Source organism: Elaeis guineensis, chromosome 2 (assembly GCF_000442705.2).
Source record: "Elaeis guineensis isolate ETL-2024a chromosome 2, EG11, whole genome shotgun sequence".
In the NCBI taxonomy this organism is placed as follows: domain Eukaryota; kingdom Viridiplantae; phylum Streptophyta; class Magnoliopsida; order Arecales; family Arecaceae; genus Elaeis; species Elaeis guineensis.
The window spans coordinates 127,974,026-127,980,478 of record NC_025994.2 but is presented as its reverse complement, the minus strand read 5'-3'; the positions used below and the strand labels follow the sequence as shown (position 1 = coordinate 127,980,478).

Here is a 6,453-nt window from a genome sequence, read left to right as displayed (position 1 = left end):
TTATTCATCATGATATAACTAATATAGTTTTTTATTATTTATTATTTATTATTTATGAATTATTTTTATGATAAATTAGTCTTATCCTAAACTAATTTAGATTTTTTATGATGATAATATTTGATTACTAAATATATCTTTAAACTTTCTAAAAAAAACATTGTATATATTCAATAAATTGTAAAATTAATATGATTTCGACTATATAAGTCAAGATAATTTAATAATCAAATAAAAATAGTTCTTGATATAAAATTCACTATCAATATTGAATGCACAAAATCACAACCAACTAATGATCTATGATGTATTATTAAAAAATCTATATAAAAATAAATTTAACGAAGAATCTGGATATAGTCCAATCTAATTTGTAAAATTTAAAGATTACTTATATAAAATATATACTATAAAGTTTTAAAATATTATATATTAAATATCATTATTTTTTACTTATAGCATAAATAAGAAGAATCATGAATTATCTACTTTTAAAGAACTTTAGAAAAAATATTTATGATTATATAAACATGTCAAAATTATTTATATTTTAAAAATATTTTAAATAATAAAATTTTCAAAATATTATAAAAAAATAAAATGAAGTAATTTATTTTTTTATTTTCTTTCAAAAAGAAGAGGATTGATTTTTTTGTAGAAATAATTAATTATTAAAATTTAAATATCACAATATATTTGAAATAAGTATACTTAATAATATGGATAAGTTTTAAATAAGTATAACAAATCATAACTCTATATTAGATTTTAATACCATCATAATGGCTAAGTACTAGGTAACTATCTAATAGATCTTAGACGAAATTAAAATTATAAGTTTGATCAAATATAAAGGTACCATAAACATGACTGTTAGTATAGACTTGCTTATTCCAATGCTCATCAAAATCATCATAATGTTTTTTAGTGATACCACCTATTGCTGTGGCTTACCAACCGTTCATATAGGTTTACTAATGATTTTCTATATTTTTTGCGATGGTTTTGACCATTACTATAGATTTTTTTTGTTGTAGTGCCACTTATGCATCTATCCAGCTTAACCACTAAAATTTTCCTTTGCCCATCTTTCTTAAGAGAAAAGTTGATGACAAGTTCTTTCTATTTGAACAAGGCTTAAAGAATTTCTAATATGATTTTAAAAAAAAACTAAACAACAAAATTTTATTATAGATTTTATTAATGACTTGTAGAATATCAAAAAATAAAAATGATCAAATCCAAAAGCATGTGAGGTACTATCTTAAGGTATATTCCTGTCCCTTATGCTGAAAAATTCAAAAAAACTATTCCAAGATACAATCAGAATCCTCCATCTGTGAGCATGATTATGGAGGAGGTTAATGGAGATCCTTTCAATATCTAGAAAAATAATCATAAAGAAAAAAATTTAGAGAGAAAAGTTAGAAGGAAAAGAAGAAGAGGCTTAGATGGGATATCTAAAATCAAATCTCAAGATCATCCTTTTATAACCATCCAATATGATCATTTTTAATCATTTGAACTTTTATGGACGCATTGAGATCTTTAATAAGGAGTCCAATGATTAAAAAAATAAAATAAAATTAAATATATATGGCTGTTTGGAATTTTACTAATCCATTATGACCTGTAACTACGAGTCTAATGGTCAAAAATTAAAAGCACCATAATGAAAAGACTAATGGCACCATTAACATTTAAACAATAAAATTCAAAGACAAGGTTAAAATGCTTGGAGGAAAATTTTAGAAAAAATTTGAGTTTTTCTTTTTTGGATTCCCTCCAGCAATCTCCACAAAACTTAAAATTTTTTAAAAAGTTATAAAATAAAATATATATATTTTTGAGTGCTTATACTATGCAATAGGTGAGGTGTCTTTATAAGATTTAATTATACTTAGTGTGAATAATTCTCATCTAAAAAAATGAGAGTAAAGTAGATCTTGAGCTATATATCTTTGATCTAGACTTCAACTATCATGCATATAGTAAAAAATTCTCTATTGTGAGTCTGTGTATTGATGGTCGCGCATATGTATTCTAATTTTTCATAAGAATTACTAGAGATAGCTCATATCTTATATCTGCAGTCATATGCAGATACTTTTGTATAGATGAGCCTTTCAGAAGATGTGTGTAGAGACACATCTAGAAGAATATCTCTTGGATCGCATTCAGAGATAAATTCTTCCTAACCACTACATAAGAGCACAAATCACTAAAGGGATGGGATAGAGTCCATAACTCCTATATTACATAAACCACATGTACTTTCTAACCAACTAATGAGCTTGTTATTATCATATTAAACATCTTTCAAAGGATCTCCTATCATAAATGTTGGGTTTCTACTACTGAAAAATCTTTTATAAGCTAAGCTCTATCTCTCTTGATGACTTTAGGATCTTAATTCTATTTCAATATTTTATAAAGTAGACTAATAAAATATAAACTTATTATTTTTTTGGATGGAAGGTGACGTAAATTGTGTTACTGAAAGAACCAAAGGATCATCTACTATGAGGCATCGGAGCATATGCCCCCCAAAATTTCTTTTAGAGCAACTAGACTACAAGTATCCTATGCAGCCCAAGAGGAAATCCAACAAATTCTAGCACAACAGAGTGATGTGCCAATTACGTAAATCAAAAACTCATCTAAGTTGATTTGGATTACTTAACACCAAAAATATATAGAAATAAGAAACATGTCATCAGGAATAAAATATAAATAACAGTTACAAAACAGTAGGTTGTCTTGACTGGAAAGTTGTAATGCCCAGGTTGAACAGTACTCCTTCAATAGCATGGACTTGCAGGAGAGAGAAGAATACCATCTCAGCATGAACATATAACCAGTCCATTATAAAATAGCTAAAGAGAAATGACCAACTTTGCAACTTGAGCCACCAATTGGCTGCTTGCTTGATATTTTAACTATAAAAGCAATTGTTTTTTTCCTTATGTATGAGTTTGGGAGAAAACATCCTCACAAGTCAAACCTTTTCCACAAAAAGAAATGGGCATCACGCCAGTTTCTTGAGCAAGATTGGAAAAAATGTCCGAACAAGGCTTAAAAATTTTTTGAGGTGATTTAAAAAACTAAACAAAACTAATAAAATTTTATTATAAAAAAAATTATAAATGACTTACAGAATGTCAAGAAGTAAAAATGATCAAATCTGGAAGCACGTTGGACACTATCTTAAGGCATATTTTCATCCCACATACAGAAAAATCTAGGAAAGCTACCCAAGATACGATTGAGGTCTTCCACCTGTCAATATGATCATAAAGAAGGTTGATGGAGATTTTTCAACATCTAGAAAAATAATCATAAAGAAAAAGATTTTAAGAGAAAATTTTAGAAGAAAATGAAAGAGGCTTAGATGGGGTATATAAAATCAGATCTCAAGATGGCCTTTTTATAACCATCCAATATGACCATTTATGATCATTTAAGTTTTTATTGATCTATTAAGATCTTAATTTAGAAAATAAAAATGAGATTAAATACACATAACCATTTGAATTTTTATTGATCCATCAAGATCTATAGTTAGAAGCCAATGGTTAGAAATTAAAAGCACCGTAATGAACATTTAAATGGTAAAATTAAAAAGCAAGGTTAAAATACTTGGAGGGAAATTTTAGAAAAATTTTAAGTTTTTCTTTTTGGATTCCCTCCAACAATCTCCCACAAAACTTAAATTTTTTTAAAAAATTATAAAATAGAAAATATAAATTTCATGATGCTTATATTATGTAATAGATAAGGCACCTTTATAAGACTTAACCTCACTTAGTATGAATAGTTTCCATCTGAAAGAATCTAAGGATCCTAGTCTGATAAATTGGAATGATACAGAGAAGATTAGCATAGCCCCTGGACAAGGATGACATGCACAAAAACACTGAAGTCCTAATGGGGCTAATGATTTTAATGATCTTTTGTCAATGTCTGTAAGAACTCTAATATAACCAATCAAGTAACCAATTCTCAAATACAAATCATTTCAGGAAAGAAAAAGAAAAATCAAATGCATATTCCTAGAAACTTTACAAAAAAAAAAACAAAATTCAAGAATTCCTAGGTCCCATCATTTGCTTTGATTTTCCACCAAGAAATAAACATAAAGAATTGCATAGAGCAATTAATCCCAATTAGGTTGAAAAAAGGGAGAGAAATTAAAAAGGAGAAGAAGAAAAAAAATCCCAACCTCAAGAGAGGGAGTAAGACAGAGATGATCCAGATCAAAGAAAGATATACGATGCTATAAATAGTGCATGTTTCCAAATCCTTCTAGTTATTCATATACTTGGGCATGGGATCTCCAAAAAGATATACAATACATATACATAAACTAGTAAAGCAACATGGATTGAAAATAGATGTTTAGCATTGCCAATCTAAAAATAGTATGCATACATATACATACATACATATATATACATATACATATACATACATACATACATATATATATAATCACAATTCAGGAATACACCTTAGGATAGTGACTCGCATGCTTTCGGACTTAATCATTTTTATTGGCATAGGATTTAAAGAATTCTTCATGTGATTTTTTTAAAAAAAAACTAAACAACAAAACTTTATTGTAGGAAAATAATAAATGATTTACAAAACATCAAGAAATAAAGATGATCAAATCTGAAAGCATGCGAGGCACTATCCTAAGATGTATTTCCATCCCTCGTACAGTAAAATCCAAAAAAACCACCATAAGATATGATCAAAATCCTCTACCTATGAGCACGACTATGGAGGAGATTGACGGAGATCCTTTCAGCATCTAAAAAAATATCATAAAGAAAAGGAGTTAAAAAGAAAAGTCAGAAGGAAGAGGAGAAGTTTAGATGGGATATCTAAAATCAGATCTCAAGATGGTCTTTTTATAACTATCCAATATGATCCATTTATGGTCATCTAAGCTTTTATTGATCCATTAAGATCTTTAATAAGGAGTCAAACAATTAGAAAATAAAAATAAAATTAAATGCATATGATCATTTGGGCTTTTATCTAACCTATTAAGGCCTGTAATTAGGAGCCCAACGGTCGAAAATTAAAAGTATGGTAATAAAAAGATTAATGACATCATTAATATTTAAATAATAAAATTAAAAGACAAGGTTGAAATGTCTGGAGAAAAATTTTGGAAAAATTTTAAATTTTTTTTGGATTTCCTCCAACAATCCCCCATAAAACTCAAAATTTTTCAAAAAATTATAAAATAAAAAAAAAATTAGTATGCTTATATTATGCAATGGATATGGTGTCTTTACAAGACTTAACCACACTTAGTGTGAATAGTTTTCATTTGAAAAAATCAAAATAAACTAGGTCTTAAACTACGTTCTTTTAATCCAGACTTCAACTATCACACACATAGTATAGCATTCTCTATCATGAATCTGTGCATTAGTGGCCCTACACATGTATCTTGATTTTTTATAAGAATTATTAGAGATAGTCCATATCTTATATCCACAGTTATGTGCAGATACTCTCGTATAGATGAGCCCCTCTAAGGATATATATAGTGTCACATCTCAAGAAATACCTCTCGGATCTCATTCAAAGATAAACTCTTTCTAATCTCTATACATAAGCACTAATTACCATAGGGATAGAATGGAATCTGTTGCTCCTAGATTGATTTTGATGATTACAAAGCAGATTGAAGGGATACAAATGATTTTAAAATGAAAAAGTCCTTATGCTCTTCAAGGTTAAAATTGTAATTTCACTAAAATCCTAATTTGATAGTACCATTTGGTAGAACAAATGATTTGAAATCTATTGGTGAAAATTTTATTGTGTTTGGACTTATATTTTTGAAGTTATGAAGGTTTGAAGTGCATGAGTCGACTCATGAGTCAACTCATGGCACTATGAGCTGAATGGCACGCAAAAAATTCCCATGGCATGCTGAATTTTTGGCTTGGCACGACCTGTGAGTCGACTCATGAGTCGACCCACAAGGCATGAGTCGACTCATGAGTCGACCTCTGCTGATTTGGGCCAAAAAATCCAGAAATCCAAGTTTCTGGTCTTTGCAACAGAAGTCGACTCATGAGTCGACTCCTGAAGCATGAGTCGACTCATGAGTCGACCCCTGCGATGGGAAATGTCAGCAACGGCTATTTTTTTGCCCATTTTAATTGCCTTTTATGCTTCCTAAAAATCCTCTAACGGCTCTTTATCTGCCTAAATTGTTTTCTCTTGCTACTAATGCCATAAAATGCTTAAAATGGTGAAAGAAAATTGCAGATTAAATAGCAGATCAAATTGCAAAGAAAATGTGTGGAAATCGGAAGATCAAACGTGAGATCAAAAGAGAAAAGAGGATCCTAAATCTGAGATCAACGAAATATTCAAGAAGAAGAGAGAGGATCCACATTATTCAAGAGAGTTTGTGAAAAAGAA

The 6,453-nt window shown here is 28.8% G+C and overlaps 1 pseudogene; it reads left to right on the top strand.

The window, feature by feature from the left end:
- The first annotated feature begins 3,829 nt into the window (after positions 1-3,829).
- LOC114913023 (U6 spliceosomal RNA) lies at positions 3,830-3,945 on the top strand (annotated as a pseudogene).
- Positions 3,946-6,453: the final 2,508 nt, after the last annotated feature.